Source organism: Peromyscus maniculatus, chromosome 11 (genome assembly GCF_049852395.1).
Source record: "Peromyscus maniculatus bairdii isolate BWxNUB_F1_BW_parent chromosome 11, HU_Pman_BW_mat_3.1, whole genome shotgun sequence".
Classification (NCBI taxonomy): domain Eukaryota; kingdom Metazoa; phylum Chordata; class Mammalia; order Rodentia; family Cricetidae; genus Peromyscus; species Peromyscus maniculatus.
In genome coordinates this window covers 92,212,985-92,233,003 of record NC_134862.1, presented here as the reverse complement: position 1 = coordinate 92,233,003, position 20,019 = coordinate 92,212,985, and the positions used below count along the sequence as shown (strand labels likewise).

At 46.0% G+C, this 20,019-nt stretch overlaps 1 long non-coding RNA gene across 1 annotated transcript; it reads right to left on the bottom strand.

Annotated features, from left to right (window-relative positions):
* Positions 1-484: 484 nt before the first annotated feature.
* On the bottom strand, positions 485-17,357 carry LOC143267852 (uncharacterized). Its single transcript, XR_013043471.1, has 5 exons — positions 17,283-17,357; positions 15,864-15,999; positions 14,474-14,833; positions 3,203-3,412; positions 485-1,668 (listed from the first exon to the last, which is right to left on the bottom strand). It is a non-coding gene; the product is annotated as an uncharacterized LOC143267852 (long non-coding RNA).
* Between the last annotated feature and the right edge of the window lie 2,662 nt (positions 17,358-20,019).

The window sequence follows — 20,019 nt, the reverse complement described above, 5'->3', positions numbered from 1 at the left end:
GTGAAGGAATGGACTTGTCAGCGAGAGCAAGAGCAAGTAGGCAAAGGGAGCAAGCTTCTTTTTTCCATGTCCTTTCTATAGGCTGCCAGCAGAAGATATGGTCCAAATTAAAGTAGATCTTCCCACCTCAAAAAAAAAAAAATCTGGATTAAAGGTGTGTTTTTCCACCTCAAAAATCTGGATTAGAAGTCAGTCTTCCCACTTCAAATGATTTAATTAAGAAAAAAAATCCTTCCCAAGTGTGTCCAGCCCTTTGGGTTTTAGTTAATTCTAGATGTAGTCAAGTTGACGATCAAGAATTGCCATCATATGTGGTTATCATTTAAGTGCCCTCTCCTGTTCTACCTCTCAATAAGGTTTTTCCTGATCCTAGCTGGAAAGCTATGGACCACTCCATGCTTGCTTCCTGGTGACTCTTTCCTCGTCCTTAGATTTTTTTATTTATTTATTTATTTATTTTATTTTTTTATTTTTTTTATTTTTTTTTTTTTTGGTTTTTCGAGACAGGGTTTCTCTGTGTAGCTTTACGCCTTTCCTGGAACTCGCTTTGGAGACCAGGCTGGCCTCGAACTCACAGAGATCCACCTGCCTCTGCCTCCTGAGTGCTGGGATTAAAGGCGTGTGCCACCACTGCCCGGCATCCATAGATTTATTTACTTGTTCTAATTACAAGCTGGAGTGGTCCTCAGATGTCTCATATTACCTCAGTAATCATAGAACACAAGCCATGGCTACTTCCATCACAGATCGAAGAGGCACCCACAGGTACTCACTACTATACCTGACCTTGGGACAAACTTGACCCATCACTGAGGTGCTGGCCTCAAGAGCAGTCTCCTGGAGGGTTAAACAACACAAGCCAACAGTAAAATCAGTGTCTCAGGAGAAGACTTTGACCTGTCTACTAGGAGGTAGGAAAGAGGGGAGAACCCCCAGTCCATGTCCTCTCCTCCCCTCTGTAGGAGAGTTACCCACTCCATGCAAGCTCTCCGGAGCACCTTTTATAGGACAGAGCTACCCACTCCCCCAGGTTCTCTGGAGCAGTCCTCTGGTTTTCCGACCACTGACATCAGCTTGCCAATGCACTTGCCTTACCTTCCTCCCCCTTCTCATCTCACTTCCCACTTTTTCCCACCCTATTGCTTCCCAGGATTGTGCCCACAGGAAGGTGTTCATACATGCAGTTTTACCGCGGCCTCTGTTCTCATGGCCTATAACCAGCACACTAAATAAGCATGACCTTGTCCTCCTTTGACCCCATTTCTACTTGCAAGCTTGTGAGTGGCACTTATTTCATTCTGTCTTGTGTTAAGTCTATTTCCAAAGGGTCCACCCACATCAACTGCTGTGTCCTAGCAGGCACTCAGTAATGCTTTCATTTAAGGGAACTGATACTCAGATAAATAAATTAAAAAACAAATAATTCTAACAATCAAAATGTATTTGACCCATCAGGTTCCATGATATATATTACCACCAAAGCTTGACTCCAATTTTTCCTTTTTCTGTAAATATTAATACAAAATAGGGTTTTTTGTTTTTATTTTGCTCTACCATATCTCACTACAAATGGAAATGTAAATACTCACAATTCCTGAGGGGATACAAAAGACAAGGAAAAGAGATGGCTAATAGATTATCCAGGGATGCGCTCTGTATTTCCAAAGCCTAAACAAAATAGAAGAGTTACCACCTGCTGCTCACCATCATGACAACATCTTTCTTCCGCCCTCCATGAACAGTTTACTTCCAGACCTTTCTAAACACATCATAGTGTCATAAATCATGGGGACATTACTGATTCTGCTTAGACTCACAATCTATCACCACAGTGATAACAGAAGGGAGCATACTGCAAAAGCCAATGTATTATTGATGCAGTCTGTAATGAATGCCCATTCAGTAATTACGCTCCCTCCTACTGAAATCGCAGGAGCATGCATGTGACGTGAATTGAAATGCCTCCTAACAGCAGAAATCAGTCTAAGCATCTTCTGACCTGAATGCACTGTGGCTGTGATGTTGGGAATCTTTACCTAATGTTATCAGAAACACTATTACCGTGACATTGTGTGGTTTCCTGGTTATTCTTACTCTTTCCCCACAATCTGCTTTCCAGGCCTCCACCACCAAGACATGGCCCACCCTGGACAGAGAATTTCCCTCTTCCAGACAGAGGCTAAAGGTGTGACAAGGTCAGTAATAAGTAAGTCTCTCAGAGAGGATTACAAAGGGGAAGAGGTCTGTGGGTTAATCTTAATTGTCAGCTTGATGAGACTGGCCTCTGGATGTGCCTGATGAGATTATCTTATTAGACTGATTGAGGTGTGAATACCTGCCCACTGTGGGTGGCGACCCCCGACCTTATAACTATAAAAAGGAGAAAAGGAGCTGAGCACAAGCATTCACTGTCCTCTGCTTCCAGACTACAGCAGTGTCCTTGGCCCGTCACCGAGCCTTCTCTGCCTGCTGCCTTGTCTTCCTGCCATCCTGCACTGTGTCCCTCTGGAGCTGTGAGCTAAGATGAATGCTCTTTCCCTTAAGATGCTTTTGCTGGGGCATTTTATCACAGTAACGAGAAAGTAGCTAATACAACTCCACAGCTGCTGCCCACATCTCTGTAGGAGGGGCATGGGTAGAGAGAGCCACAGCAGAAGAACAACCAGTGGGCAACAGCCCGCGGAACGACTAAGCTGTTTATCTAGCTGAGAACAGCCCACCCCATCCCAGATGCCCACAAGACCCTTGACTTACATGTGGATAGTTCTAACAATACCTGAAAGATGAGGGCAAACCCAGTGTTTGAATGCCATGAACCAAAGAACATGGTAGAATCACAGGTACAGTATGGTAATGGTATGGTATGGTACAGTATGGGCTGTGAAAACATTAGCAATTGTGTTCTTGGAGTGTTGACTACTCTAAGAAGCATCTTGAGTCTTATGTTTAGGCTCAGTGTATAAGTTTGGACCCCAATCAAGGAGCTTTTATTCCTATCAAAAATAAAATTTTAAATATGGAGAATGTATTTCCCAACACTAATATAACAAAAGAGAACCTAGGAAGAAAACAACTGAGCAGTCATCCAAAACATAGACCATTTAAGCTGCAATGAGATCCAAAACCAAACCATCCATGCATGAAAGAAATAAAGGAAAGCCTACATATTCCAGACCTGGCAGCTTAAAGCCTCTGCCTTTACCTAAGCAAAAGCTTCCACTTCCTGATGGGTTGGCCATGAGAGTATACAGCACTCATGGAAAAGACGTATGTGAAAATGTTCCACAAAGGTCTAAAGTGCATACAGTGACACCTTCAACCTGTGTCCTCTCATATGTCCACACAGCAAGAGTCTCCCGTCATCATCTTGCCCAAATTCAGCTTTGCTCTGCCACTTCAAGTCTGGATCATCCTGAAAACAGAGATCCAATTTAGACAAATCACCCCCATTTTATAGATGTGTAACAAAAAGCCATAAGCCTCTGGCTCTCCAGGAATTGAACATGCAAGTATCGCAGGCTTCACATCGGGACAGCTCAGCCCCTATCACTGAGATGCACAGGAGCAGCAAAGGATGCCCAGGGTGACCAGGCTGGCCTCCCTCTCTGGAATCCAGACAGCATGATCACAGGTGAAGAGACTGTAGTGGGGAGTGTTACAGACACTTCACGTGGTCATTGATCAGCCAAGCTCTTGGCAGGTCCTTGGCATCGTTGACTATACACACTCAACGCACGACAGCATATCGGCGTGGGGGCAGACTCAGATTTCAAAGTGCTGGCTTCTGGTCCACACCATGACACTTTCTGACTTCAAACTACATATGTCAATCAACCTCTCTGGGCCATAATTTACTTATCATAAAAATGAGGGTGAGTGATATCTGACTTGTCCATCCGTCTCTGAGACTGTCAGGAGAACTAAACAAGATCATTTGGGTATCAATGTTGTGAACTCTGAAGGATGACATAAAGATTGCTTCTGTGACATGATGAGGGTGATGGGTCGGTTGATCAATCCATGACCTTTCACAGACCTAGACCATCTCAATGCCATATTCATTTCAATGAGATGAATGGGATGATTAGAGCTTTGTGAAGTATATATACATCTCCCAGAACTTCCTTTTCTATAAATGAGATTGCACTGGTAATCCTGAAGTGAATTATCATGGAAAAGGACTGAGTTCCAGAATTTCTCCTGCTCCAAGACTCAGTAAATGACAACCAGGTGTGGTGCTGCATGTCTGTCATCCTGGTACTCAGGAGGCGGAAGCAGGAGGAACTCAAGGCCAGTCTGGGATATACAGTGAGTTCAATGCTTAAGGTATGTAGTGAGATTCAACAACAATAACTATATGTGTGTGTCATGTTATTGTATATCTATATATACACATATATATCATATATATAACATGATATGTTGTATGTATATGATATATGCATCATATATCTGATAACAAATGTGATGCCATGTCCTGCTTGGTGAAGAGCTAATAAGTTCCATTACCTGTTTGTGTATCTCCCTCAATCAAGCTAAATTTTCGGTTAAATAGTATCGTCACTAGAACTATTAGCTTTAGAGCCAGGCATGATGGCACATGCCTGTAATCCCAGAATCTAGGTGGCTGAAGTAAGGGGGATAGTGTTTTCAGGGCCATCTTGGGCTATACAATGAAAACATCCTACCTGTTTCCTGAGTCTAGCCCCTGGCTTGATATCTTACAATTTTAATTGTAATTTATACAACCACAGGTGTCATTTTATGCCTAAATTCATAAAGAAGATTAGTGCCCATGGGCATGTCCATGTCTGACTTAGGAAACAGTCGTAAGTGTCAGGAGTTTCCTAACTCCTTTCTATAATATTCCTATTCACTTTTAAATTCTCATACATTTTAGAATGTATTCTGTTCAAATCATCCACCATTACCTACCTCTAACTTCCTCTAGAGCATCCACCCCATCTCCCTCCCAGCTTCATATCCTATTTATCTGTTGTTATTAATAACATCATGAGCACAGATGCCACTGCATGTGGTATGCTGCCGTCCACTGGGGTATACGCAGCGTAACGTCTGACACATTCCCAAAGGAGTGGCTCTCCCTCCCTCAGCCACCGTCAACTGCCGAGAGCTCCTCTAGGATGGGTAGGGCCTGCCAGGTGCATCTTCCATCGTGTTAGAATTTTGACTGGAGATATTAACACCAGAGATTAGTGCGACTCCAATACCATATTTGTGGGACAAGACACCAGCCAGCTCTCATCACTCAGAGCCTTAGGACCCAAGATGGGACTGAGGGGTAGAGAATGTCACAGAGACCAAATGCACGTATGTTTCCTCCCGGGACAGCAGGTCCAGGCTGTACGTACACAGATGTCCAAACACGGCTGTCAATCCTGAGGTTCTGGCCAGCAAAAACTGAAAGTAGAGGGGAAAGAAGGCCTGTCACTCAAACGGCATGACGCTCTGCCTCCATACCAATGGGAGCATCTTGTGAGTTCACAGCATCACAGGCCGGCACGAGCCACGTTCGCATCTGTGGATGAGGGAAAAACAAGCTTTTTGCGAGCTGCATGGCTCTGGAAACCTGCTCATCTAAACGTCTTTAAGCGCTGTGTTTAATGTCAGCAGCTCTGCCCTTTAACCCGGAAGGAGAAGGTCCAGAGGGGACCTGGCGGTTTCCCACCCACTCCCTGCCTGTCAGCACGTCTTCTTCCTGCATCCTGGGTGCTCACAGACCTGTCCTCAGGGAGTCCAGAGAAAATAAAATCATGTTTTTCTCAGGTGATTTTTCCTAGAATTTCCTGAACTGACTAAAATTCAAAAATTAGAAAACAAAACCAAGCAAGCTTCTTTTCCAGAAGGGGTCTGCGCTTCCCAGTTCTAAAACCACCTAGCCACTTCCCGTCTCAATTGCCTCCACTTGGTCACTGTATTATCTCAAAGACACTTTCTCCTGAAGCTTTCCTGTCCTTCTGAGGCAGGGTCTCACATAGCTCAGCGTGCCCTTGAGCTTGGGATCCTCCTGCCTCTACCTCCTCCATGCCTGAGATTACAGGCATGCATACACTGCCAGGTCTGGTTTATGAAGAGCTGAGGGCTTCTTCTAGGGCTTTGTCCATACTGGACAAGCCCTCTGCCCACTGAACTCTGTCCCCAACCCTCCCCAAAGCTTTCCTAATGAAGCCTGATTTGTCTGTTTGTGTTCATTTGTTGGGAGTCATCAAAACGGGAGTTAGATGTTTCTAAGTCATCTAACTTTTTATTTATTAGAGGCTATGAAACAGTCAAGTTTAAATGTCACTTAACTCCTGCACCAAAGAGGAAGATGAAGCTCCCTAGAGTCTCCTCAGAACAGATGCACAGTCAGGCTGGAAGTCCAGAGAGCCCCCTGTGAGCAGGGGGTAGCTCACGCAGGCATGCTAAGAGTGAGGCCCTCAATTTTTGCACCCCAGCCGCTCTTACAAGTCAGAGTCCTCACACCAGTCACTCCAATGTCACCCCCTCTCAGAGCTGGGGACACCCCCAAGCGCCACTCTCTTCCCTCTGGAAAGTGGGTTCCCACAGCAGTTGCGAAATGGTTATGAGGGTTGGGTCATTTCTCTGGGTCAGTCTGAGAAAAGTCCTGCAAGGCCAGAAAAGAAGCCACCCCTGGCTCTTTGTCACCTTCCCAGGGCTGAGACCCCCATCAGCACGAACACACGCACACGCTCACAGACATCACGAACACACACACACACACACACACACACACACGCACACGCTCAAAGACATCACGAACACACACATACACACACACACACACGCACACGCTCACAGACATCACGAACACAGACACACACACAGACACACACGCACATGCTCAAAGACATCACGAACACACACACACATACACACACACGCACACGCTCACAGACATCACGAACACAGACACACACACAGACACACACACACACACGCACACGCACACGCACACGCTCACAGTCATCACGAACACAGACACACACACAGACACACACACACACGCACACGCACACACTCACAGACATCACGAACACACACACACACACACACACACACACACACACATGCTCACAGACATCACGAACACAGACACGCTCTCCTACCCTGTCTGCAGCACTGCAGAGGTCTCATTTGCATTTTTAATTATTTTAAAACAATCATTTATTAAGAGAGCAGCATAAACGTATCTGCACAGCCCTTGCAGACTCACTGATCAGGGGAGCTCATCACAGCAGCTAGGCGACCATGTACAGCTTATGTGTTAGATCTCGTACTAAGGACCCTCCCAGCCCTCGCCCTTGACCTACAGTTTTGCTCTGTCTTCTGCTGATGCTGAAACAGGGGCTCAAAACAGCCTGGACGCAAAGTCAAGGTCATGCCTATCCCCTGCAGGGTGACAGAGCCAGCATTTTGGCCCAGGGCCATCTTGGGCCAAAGCCTGGGTCCTTCGCACTGCACCATAATCTAGCCCCAGCCATACTGAGAATGCAGTGAAGGGAATACAGCTCCAAGTTCAACGTGTCAGCTCGCCGAGTCTCCTCGGAAATAACTCATAGCTCAAGGCATTTGGTCAAAATAGAGCTGGCTCCTTTTATGACATTTTCCCCCTGGCAGACATTTTGGCTTTGCTATCCGAGTGTCTTTCTCTTTTCTTAATCCACATTTTGCCCACGGGCATCACACACATTAATAACATCTCCACTTGTACCTCACCAAGACAGGAGTCAAAATGTTCTCAGCTTTGCTCTTCATCATCCACCATTTGATCTCCTCTACTCGGCCACCCACACCAGTTAGTTAGTTGTTAGTTAGTTAGTTAGTTAGTTAGTAGTTCCATAAGCGACAATGAATACAGAGAGAAGATAAATCACATGGCATGTGGAGAATGCATAGCATTTCTGAAGAGTATTTCCTCTCCTACCAGACACAAGTTTCAAAGTCTGTTGTTCCCCTAAAGAGGGGAACTGAGTTGATATTTAAAAGGTTTTAATTAAAATGACAAAGAGGAAGTGGTCAGTTGCTGGAAGTGGTCAGAATTAGCAAGCTGTAGGCTCCATCTTCATATATAAATATAGGTCACTCTATAAACCCGAGGACTTTGTAAAACATGGCTCTACTTGCCTCTACATAGAACAGTCTGGCCCTCTGTCCCCAGCTCTCCTTCCTGCTCGTCTCCCTCCCGGGCTAACTTCTCTTATCCTTCAGGAGCATGCCAGCCATGACACCCCTGAGACCTAACCTTGCTCCTCTGAACTGAGACTTCTCTGTGGATCCCCACAGGGTTGGAGTATCCCCTCCAGAGTTCCTGAGACCTCCCTCATTACCATGTATTTCACTCTCCCTCCTGACCAAATCCTAGTAGACACGGCATGTCCACAAAGATAAGCATTTGGGTGACAGTCCACCCAACGCTGACAGCTTGAAATCCACAGGCCCCCCGACACTGCTCACAGTTACCCTGCTTCGTGGAGCCTCCCATCACCACAGCCAAACTCAAGGTTGTCGTTCCCCGAAAATCCTGAACTCTGATACCCATTCCTCGACCCTGTTCTATGGTCTTCATTTCCTTATTCCTGCTACACCTGATCCCTGGCGTCACAGGGATCAATCCATTCCTTGACTCCTGCATTCTGCACCCCTCCAGAAACAGAGGCACTTCTCCTTGCCTTACCAAGCCTACCCACCCCTCCAAGTGGGTTGTCCGAAGTGTTCTTTCCCTGCTAACCTCAATGACTCTCTTTTCCTGCCGTTGCTATCACATTTCTCAGGGAAATTCCAACCCTTGGCCACTGCCACAATCCCCTGTCTTCATCATGATGCCCATCCCCTCCACATTGCAGACAAAACCTGACAGCTCACAGCACTGCCCGCCCCCCTTGTTCCTGGTTCTCTCTGGCTACTTGTACTTAGTGTCTGCTGTCATCCTCCAGTGACCACTCCAAGTACATCCATCCAGGTCCTGTCCCTCTTAGAACCTTGACACCTCCTTCCTCAATGAAACTGGGACTCCAGAGTGAGTGCCGCCTCATCCTTTCTTCATACAAATGTGCTTAGATGAAGCGTGTTAGTCTGTGAGGGCTGTCAGAACATCACAGGCTGCGTGGCTCAAATAACTGACATATTTTCTCACAGCTCTGAAGGCTGGAAAGTCCAAGAACAAGATTCTGGCAGGATTCAGTGTCTGTGAAGGCCTGGTTATTGGCTTGAAGTGGCTATCTGCCTCCTCACCATGTCCTCACATGGCCTTTCTTCAGTGTGTGTACCCAGAGAGAGGATGGTGCTGGGCAGGCTGTCTGATTCACTTCCTATAAGGTCACCAATATGACTGGACCAGGGAGCCATCTTTATGGCTTCATCCAACTTGCATTCTTTCCTTAAGCCCAACACAGCCACACTGGGGTTAGGGCCACAAGGTATGAATGCTGGAGGCGTATATACCAGTCTACAACACCAAGCCACAGCAACACGTGTTCTTCCCCCTCTGAACTCACGAGTATTTGGATTATTTGTTTTCCTTGTTCCCATTTTCTCAATATCTCTCTTCCAGAGGCTTGCTTCACTAGTTCTACCTAGCCTCTTCCTTTCCCGTGTGGGATGTAAAGAAGTATAAGATAGCATGCCAGATCTCAAAGAATTCAAGATCTTCTTGGAGAGTCAATGTGAAGAGACATTGAACAAAATATTAAAGCAGATGCAGAACAGCCTACTAGACCCTCATGATCTACCACCGAAACGTAAAAGCCAGCCTGAACTCCTCCACATAACTACAGGATCACCTGATACTCCTGTCCTGGGCAGCTGTCCAGCTACATGGACCAAGAAGGAGAACTGCCTGTTAACTCTAAACCCTAACATTACAACCCTTCAGGGGGAAATTCCGACAAGTCTCCCTCCCAGATTGGCAGAGGCCAAGCTCTTAGCAGCGTTCAGAAGGGATATGTTTTGAGGTCAAGCCAACCCTTTCAATTTTTTCCTAGTTCTTAAAATGCCTCATTCAGAATGACCATAAGGCAATCAACTCAAATTACTTTCTGGAAATGAATAATGTGAAACTCTGGGAAAGTACAGTTATCCCCAGGACTACCCAAGTTCCAATAACTCAATTTCTTCTGAAAGGACTTGATAGCCCCTGAGTAATATACGAAAAATGTTGGGTGATCTTAGACTGGTAGATAAGGAAGGCTGAACTTTGGAAGGGACACACACACACACACACACACACACACACACACACACACACACACTATTGCCTTCACTGGATCTCTAAAGTCCCTCCCTTCCTCTTCTTCATTTCTCCCAAGAGGCATAGGTGAAACTTTCAGATTTTCCTACTTTATGCAACAGAAGTCATCCAGCCCTGTCTTGGGGACTGACAGACAAAGGCTTTGTAGCAAATTCTTGAGTCTTGGAGAACAAATCAAACTATATTCAGGAATCACTGGGTTGATGCTTTTAATATGGCTCTTACCTATGGCATCTCAGACACTGGAGCCCAAGAGCAAGGACCATGCACAGAGCCAGTCATAGTCCCAAGAAAGCCCTGCTCTTTTCCTACTATGAACACAAACTTCATGGCCAAGATATAGAGGCCCGAGACTTTCCACAGCTGGAACAGCGGTTCTTCTTGGAAAGATTTAGTCACTAGAAGACTTGAAGAAAACAGTGTGCTGGTAAAGGAGGGGAATGAAGTTGAAGATAATGCTGATCATGTAGACCTGCCTGAAGACGCAACAAAGAGCAAGTCCAAGACTGCAAAGTGGAAATGAGAAATGGGAATACAGAGCGGCTGGCTTGAAGTGATGATGCAGATATTTATGACAGTCTTCCTGCTGCATATTCATAAAGTGAGCTGCACTTTTAATAAAAACCAGTTCCAGACCAGTCAGGACACAGTGAGACCCTGTCTCAAAACAAGTGAAATATAATAAACCAAAAGAAATAAAATCAAGTATCTTAGATCACTCATTTCAAATAGTTAGCTTCTCGCATCAATTTTAAGAGGCATCACAGCCCAGAAGAAAAAAGCAGCCCCTAGAAAGAGGCTTCACATTTCAATACATAAGAAATCAAAGGCTGGGAGATAAGTGACTATTCTAAGATCTATAGCTTTCAAATAGACCAAACTCCAGCCTCAGTCCTCCAATTCCAAAATACCATTTATTCTCTAGAACGGGGTACTCTAAGTTGTGCATAGCTTGTGTTTATCATGGACTCATCTCTATTCCTAGACTATTTTTTCCACATTGCAAAATTCCATGCTTCTCTTTGACAAACTCCATATCAAATACAAAAACCCCCGGCAGCCTTCCAAGCCCTGATTACTTGGGTCTCTGTAGTGAACATATGAGACTCTGAGGAATTGTTTGCATGCATGACTACACAGAGAGCAGAACTCGAAGAAACTGCTAGTGGAACGAGTAGAGTTTGACCATTTTGTTGATAGCTCAGTATTTAATTAGGAGCGTGCATTTTGCTTTGGCTAATGACTGCTTTGGTTGGTTTTTAAGCAAAATAGCTGTTTTATAGACCATATGAGTCAGATTACATTTCTGGAAATAGTTTCAAACAAAATACTTTTGCTATCAAAATAGGTAATCAGGAGCATTGGGGAGACGCTCAGGTGGCAAAGTGCCTCATGCCCAAGCATGAAGACTTGAGTCAGATCCCCGGTGCCCATGTACAAAGCCAAACTTGACTAAGTGCATCTATAACTCCAGCACTGGGTGGCTGGGAGGGAGAACTGGATGATCTCTGGAGATCCTTAGCCAGTCATCTCCATCACATTGATGAGTTGCAGATTCAGAGAGAGACCCCACCCACAAAAAATAAAGTAAAAAACAATGGTAGAAGACACCCAACATTAACCTCTGTCTTCACATATGCATGTACATACACCCACACACACACACACACACACACACACACACACACACACACACACACAGGAGCATACCACACATGCACACAAAGAAATAGGTTATCAATTTACTAACATTTACATAAAGTTCTGTGGTTTATAATATGCCTATTAAAAATTATGGAATTAGGGCTAGGGATGTAGCTCAGTTGGCAGAGTACTTGCCTAGCATCACAATGCCCTCAGTTTGATCCCAGCAACCCATAAACCAACTGTGGTGATACATACTTGGAAACCTAGCCCTTGGGAGGTAGAGGCAGAAGGTTCAGAAGTTCCAGGCCACTGGATGTGGTAGCAAGAAGTCTGCTGTTTGCTGCGTGCAGTAACTCATGACTGTCTACTGCTCTATACCTTTCTTCAGACAAGACAGACAGATTAGACAGAGAGTTCATACAACAAATACAAATACATGTTGTGTAGCACACCCACTAGGGGAAAGAGCACTGTCAGCATCCTTTGAGGTCCTGTGGTCCATGTCTTCTATTGTCTACCTCTTGAAGCATCACTGAGGCTGTTGAAACCTCCATGTTGTCCAAATTTGGTGGTATGATGATACTTAATGGTAATATGATTTATTTCAAATAGTCCTTGATCCCCTCAATAGCCCATTATGACACCATCACATATTTCTTTGTCCGAGGTTTGAACTTTTCTGTCATGTTGGTCTGTGCTACATTTTAGGGAATAAAAAGTACCATAAAGTGGACTCAATAAAGGCATTCCCTTCTATTTGTTCTTGAATTGTCTATCACAGGCCTTCACAGTTGCCTCTAAACTCTGTAATTGTGAAACCTGAGGCTCTATGTGCTATCCAAATCCTTCATAATAATCTTTTAAATGGGGAGGGGACTGCCCCTATACAGATGAGCCCTGTGGTACAGCTGTGTGTGTAAGGACCTTGTTTAAAATTCTACACATCTTGAGCACACTTACCACCTCCAACTCCCCTCTTCCACTTCCCCAAGACACCCCTAACATGTCCCAATCTCATTTCCATGCTGCTCCTTTTTTTGTAACCACTGAACCCAACTTGACTGACCTCATTGGTTTGACCTTATCCATGTCTTGTGCGGGTAACCATAGCTATAGTGATGTCCAGAACACAGCAAGCATTTCAGAGTAGTCCTCCTCACCCTCCAGCTGTACGCTCTTTCCATCCCCCTCTCCCACAATGACCTCTAATCCTTGGGGGGGCAGGGTTGATAGTGATGTCTCACTGAGGGCTGAGTGATATGATATGACCAATATATATGATATATATATATATGTATATATATATATATCATATATATATGATTGTAAGGGATCCACCCTCGTGACCCACACACCTCCCCACATTTCCTTCTCTTATAATCATAAGTTTGGCATTTGGGAGTCAATGAGTGAATTGAGAGAGACACAAACTTTGGACCGAGTGAATCAGTTTCCATCAGAGGTGACTTTTGGGTGTTAACCTCGCATAGAGTCCTCACTTCTCACAAGCAATGGGGTCCATGGGGTCCTCCCAACCAAGGAAACAATTTAAATAGGAAGATGACAACACATCCCTAGAAACACAGATGCATGCAACAAATTGCTCACTAAGTCATGGGCATTACCCAGCTGTGTCCAGGTGTTTGGCTCCATACTTCCTCCCCATCCTCTGGTTTAAGGTGTCACTTCTTTCAAAAAGCTTTGTGAATCCCCAGGTCCAAGGTGTACATTAACATGGGCTCCTGTATACACTCCTGCTTATCTTTTTAACCATACCACATGACATTTGTTTTTTCTTTATTTCTATCATGTTCTTCAAGCCAAAGCATTACCCTGTGGTGGTCCTACCCTCAACCTTGGGCCAAGTATCTAGCACAAAGCCCAGGGCAGCATTATTAATATGTTGACTATGGGAAGCTGACCTGTACATTATTAGGAAGAGTGAACAAAAGTCCCCAGAGGCTGAGGGAAGGGCGGAGAGCCACATCTACATTAATAATTCTGATTGACCGATTAGAACTTATTGATTATAGATAATTAAAACGTTGCAGATCCAGAGCCAAATCCTCTCAGGCTGTCTTCAGTCCTCTTGATGTCTATTCATTGCCTACCTACGTGTCTGACCTAACATCCTTGTGACCAGCAGGTAGAACCTTTGGAATATATTAACAGACCAGTAGCTTCCTCTGACCCCAAAACTAATAATGTGATCAGATAATTTCTGAGATCTATAACAGAAATTTCTCCACTGTAGCCTGCCTACCTGCTATATCCACTATTTATGAAATGCCTTGGCTATTGACTTTCCTTCATGCTGTAACTAGAAACACTTGGTAAAACTCTTTCCACATTGCATAGACTTGGAGGTAACCTGAATCTGTATTCCTGGGTCATGGTCACTCCTAACTGGCTCAAGAATAAAGTCTTACTCCCCACAAGGTGAGATCTGTGTTTTACATCTACAGGTATGCAGCAGCATTCCTGACTGCGACCATTCGAGGCTAGCAGCCACACCCTCCAGATGCAACAACCCGACATCCCCAGTTGGGGACATACCTCAGCGGTAGAGCACTTGCTTAGCATGCACCAAGCTCTCAGTTCAATCCCCAGCACCTCAAAAGAGGACCAAAAGAAAACAAGGGAATCAGCATCCTAGTGGGTCACAGCTCTCTCCGCCTCACCTCCATGTGAGACCCACTTAGCCACCCCTTGGCCTGGGCACGATGTGTTTATCTTCTCTTTCCCAGTGCCCCTGGAAGTCGGGGACGGTCCCTTAGCTGTCTTTTACTGGTCACTGCGAAGCCTCTCTGTATGTTGTCCCACTGGACAGTTCCGCTGCAGGACTGCTGGGTTACACGCACCACTCTACTGCCCACGCTTGCCACGGAGCTGAAGACTCTTGTTTGCTCCCTGCTCCTTGCAAAATAATAAAATCTAAATTGTAGTCATGATCTACATGTATCTATCATTTGTCAAGCATTTTGTTAAAAAAAAAAGATGGAAACATAAATGATGGATGAACAAACAAATGAAAATATAAATTAAGCTATATGGTATCCAATATGTCCACAATTGCACTGATTACTTTCATATTGAAAGTACTGTCACTTTACATACAAAGACTAACAATTTTCAAAAAGCTTGTATCCCATAATGTTCCTTTTGCATGACAACTTAAACAAGCCTCATTTCATCCCTCTGTCACGATATACAGACTTGTGTAAGATGTTTCTGTCTTTAGGAGTCATTTTTAAGGATGCCAACTAACATTTTTCGTGGCTAGGAAAAAGAGCAGCTCGATATTGAATATGTATTGACAGAATGCCAGATATTCAGTCTCTTCTGAGGCACAGGCACAGCTTTCACATAAACTGAACCACGTTTGAACTGCAGCATGCCAAAGGATCCTAAAGCTATTTCTCCCGGAAGAGACAGTGAGCCCAATGGGATGTGTTTGTTGTGTAGGCTGGATTTTAACACAGGGGACTAAGATCCATACTAACTAGTGAGCCTCTTGCACCTTATGGTTCTTCTTTTCCATCACACACAATCACCAGTGACCCTCTGAGCCCTCCCAGTCCTCGGAATGCCTGGGGAGTCAGCCATACAGCGTGTGCACCACTGACTCCTGGCCCTTCTGCAAGCAGCCCTGCCTTCCTGTGCCCATCGGCACGCTAATCCAGCAATACATGTAATGTCCTTCTTCCAGCAGGACATGTAATCTGGAAGAAGAAAAAAAAAAAAAAAAAAAAAGCCCCGCGCCCACATGATTAACCAGGCTCTCTGTTCCGCCTCAGCTCTGGCCCCACAGTGCTGTAGTGACCTCACAGAAGCAGGACAGGTTTGCCCTGGTTCAGTCCTCTGTGGCCATTTTGAAACTACATAAGGAGAACAGATGGAGCAGTGGCCGCAAATGAATATTCATAAAAGGAAATCAATTACCCACCTTCTGCGCCACCTGCCCTCTCAACCCAACTTAGCCCGCAGCTGTGAGCGACAGGGGGGCTCACACTCGCGTCACCTCGAAGGCATCGCAGAGGCCAGCGGCCCAGTGCCAAACCTGGAGTTTTGGCACACCTGACCTGGAAAGATGGAACATTTTGTTGGTTTTGACCTTTAAAACAAGAACCAGCGCCATAGCAAAGTGGCACACGGAATGGACGCTGCAAGCCCTGCCAAGGCGTGCTGGCTGAGGCTCCGAGGCCAGGGCGGACCCTTGCTGACTCCTTCCCTTGGTTCTGATGACCCTGAGCCTCGCTCACCTCACCCACTGGGTGATGATGATACCCCATCAGGCAGTGGGCTGGTCTGTCAAAAAGGAAACCCTCGTGCAGCCAGGAACGAACAGACATTGCTTCCTCCTGCCCTCCGCCAGGAGAGAGTTCTGATATGCAAGCATGACAGCTACTTCAGGACTCTAAAGTGGCTTCCTGGGCAAAGGCTCTGACTACCAAGCCTGACAACCTGAGTTTGATCCCTGGGACTTACACAGTGGAAGGAGAGAACCGACTCCTGCGGATTAGCCCTTAACCTCCACATGTACACTGTGGACCATGTGTGTGCACATAGATACACATACACACGCCTGCATTAAATAAGTAAATATGAAAATAAACTATTTCAGGGCTGGTGAGACGGCCCCGTGGGTAAAGTGCCTGCCATGAAAGCTTGACACCCCAAGTTCAATGCCCGGTACCCACATAAAGGTGGAAGGAGACAGCCAGCCGCACAAACCTTGCTATGGACCCACACACATACCACGTATCCACAGAGAATAATAATGAACGTGTTTTAAAAGCTACTTCAACCCACTCTGTGGTGACGGACAAAGATATGAGATGCCTAGAAAGTTATGTAACTTTTCAAAGAGCTGAGGCATATTTAAAGATTTGTTGTTAATATGAACTATTTCATGACAGTCAGTCGTTTTGAATAACACAGGTCTCTTAAAGACAGGTTCCTCCATCCAGAGACCTGACATGGACCAAGCCAGCAGGGCCTGCCTAACTTCACAATTACAAACTGCACTTGGAAAGGGCTTTACCAAAGGACAGAAGAATGGAGTCAAAGCGTTAAGGTCAGTGACGGAAAACACATCTGCACAAGGACCTCGGTTTTAGCTCAAGTGGCAGCAGGCTCCACTTTTCATGTGCTCTTCCATTTACCACTGTGTCTTCCCTCCTGTAGCTCAGGTCCCCACTCCCAGTGGGAGACAAAGAAATCAGCTACAGCTTTGCTGCCCCAGGTTCATAATTCTTTAATGTGTGTGTATAAGTGTATGGGTGTGTATGTATGTGTGTGTGTGTCTATGCACATATGTGTATGTATGTGCATATGTATGTGTATGTATAGATGTGTGTCTTACACTTGTTCACTGATGTCCTAAAGAGGCCAGAAGAGGGCATCAGAGTCCCTGGAGCTGGAGTTACAGGTGGTTGTGGGCTGCCCCACGTGGGTAGCAGAGCAGCAAAGCTCTGAACTGTTGAGTAATCAGTCCTAGTCCTCTGAACTCATAATCCTTGAGCCCCGCCCCATTCCCAGCCTTGTAAACCATCCTAACATGGGGACTCCAGCTTCCTACCGTGAAAACTCGAGCCATGCTAATCTAATCTCTTTAACGTAGGAAGCAGTGAGGTTGGGGGACATGGCAGTCAAAGAAGGACAGTCTTGTGGAAGAACACCGATTCTGAGGACGAGAGGGTGAGCCAGCGGAAGAACACTGGCCTAACCACGCACAAGGTCCCGAGTGCAAGCCCCCGCACCGCATAAGAGAAGCAGCCGTGTCTACCCTCCGTGTCTGAGGCTGGCTGGCACCCAGGCGGCCTCTGTTGTTGTTTCCTTTATTTCTTTTCCCACTCTGTTCATCTGGGTGTATGTTTGAAAAAGCAGCAAGCGCAGGGATGACAAGAAAGAATCTAGGTGATGGATTCCCCACCAGGGAACTGCCCTCGCCTCTTGATTCAATCCTGCAGGAAGAGAATTGCATTATTCTAATCAAGGGCTCCAGGACAGCTCTTCTGTGCCAAACCGTGACAGGGAGCGATTTGTTAGAGTCACCTGGGCCCTTTCTGCCTTCCAGGCTGTCACCAGCTCAAGCCCTGCAAGCAAGGACAGACCGCAGGCACCCTGGGGCCCCTGAGTCCTCGATTCCACTCTCATTCTTTTCTCTCCCTCCTCTCGAGGTGGAACAAAGCTTGGCCCTGCTGTTGCACACGACACCCCTGCCTTCCCTCTCACTAGGCTCTCCTAGACCGCCCCCCATTAATACAGACTGGAGGCTGAAAGAAAGGGGGGAGAAAGGGAACCTCTAATGGTTATCACTAAGGCACGTCCAACCTGTGGCTCACAGGTTGTATGCACCCCACAATAGCGATGGGAGGCACCCAAAGCAAAATCAGAAACTTGCTTAAAACACTATAAGAAATTTTTTTTGCTCAGCTGTGTAGTTCTCAACTATGAAGTTCATTGACACCATGTCGTGGTGTCAAAGGTGGTACATATCCCTAAGGGAGTGGCTCTCCACCTTCCTAATGCTGTGATCCTTTAATACAGTTCCTCATGTGGTGGTGACCCCAAGCATAAAATTATTTTTGTTGCTCCTTCATAACTGTAATTTTGCTACTGTTATGAATCGTGATGCGAATATTTTTGGAGACAGAGGTTTGCCAAAGGGGTCGTGACCCACGAGTTGAGAACAACTGCTAAGGTGTCTGCCTCGTCTTAGATGTGGGAGCATAAAACAGAATTTTCCCTCAAACCTGGAGTTATGCAGGAGTACCTGAAAGGATGCAGACAGTCTAGGAGGCAGAAGGAAGGAGGAGAAAAAGAAAAGTTTGCCTCATAAAACTATTGTTTCCATGGAAACCCCCGGTGGATCTTTGCTCCAGTTCTGGAGCCATACTCCTCCATTGTAGCCTGGGGCTTTGATAAAGAGTCTTAAAAAGAAAATGTACTGCCTCCCTTATACCTGGCTTACACCCTAGGGCCACGCAACTTGGGCTTTGTACCCCTCTTTCCCACCTCCTTTCTGCCAGCCATGTGGTACCCTGCCCTTTCCTCTCTCCTGCCTCTTGCTCACAACCCATCATGTGTTCACTCCATCCACCCAGCCTCAGTCTTTCTGACTCCAGCAGCCTTGAAAACCAAGCCGTGTGTGTGTGTGTGTGTGTGTGTGTGTGTGTGTGTGTGTGTGTGTGTGTGTACAGTGTGTGGACATGGTCCCTGACTCTCTTTCCATTGTATTTCCTATTGTTGTTGTTCTATAGAAACTCTGAAGAAAGTTATGAGTTTATAAGACAAATAAGAGAAAGCAAGCGAAGTATGCGTGCCTCCTACGCCAGAGATGCAGGCTCCTTGCAGGCTGGGCTTCTCAGATGACTTGGGGGCCCAGGGTTTACTGGCATAGCCTGACCCAATTGGAAGGCCTCTGAGAGGCCAGGGATTTTGTAAGGGAAAGATGGATGAGCCCCCTGTGAGCAGTATGAAGGTCAGCGAGTCATGTTTCCAATCCATGGGGTATGACATCTTGGCAGATATGGAAATATTCATTATTTTCCTTTTGATAGCTACCCTGGGTGGATTGTAGCCTGGCTCGCTGTATATATTCAGATCCTGACAGTTCCTGAGAACGCCTTTCTCCCGCACAATGGGGGCATTCTCAATCTCAGCCAGTGATCCAAGATGGGACAGGGCTGGCATTCAGGCCCAGCAGGAAGGCACTCACCCACAGCTGGAGAAGGGGTTCACTTCTCTGATCTGGAGGTTCAGAAGGAGCAAGAACCCTGCCACCCTCTCTGTGCTGGAAGGAAGGGGAGGGGAGGGAAGGAGAGGGGAGGGGAGGGGAGATTAACTCTCACTTCTGGCTGGAGAGATGACTCCATGGTTAAGGTCGTATGTGGACTGTTCTTGCAGAGGACTAGAGTTCAATTCCCAGAAACCACATCCATCACCTCACAAGTGCCTGTAACTCTAGTGCCAGGAGATCTGACACCCTCATCTGGCCTCCACAGGAATAGTACTTACAGGCACAAACTCGCACTTACACACACACACACACACACACACACACACACACACACACACACAAACCAAATCTTGGGGGA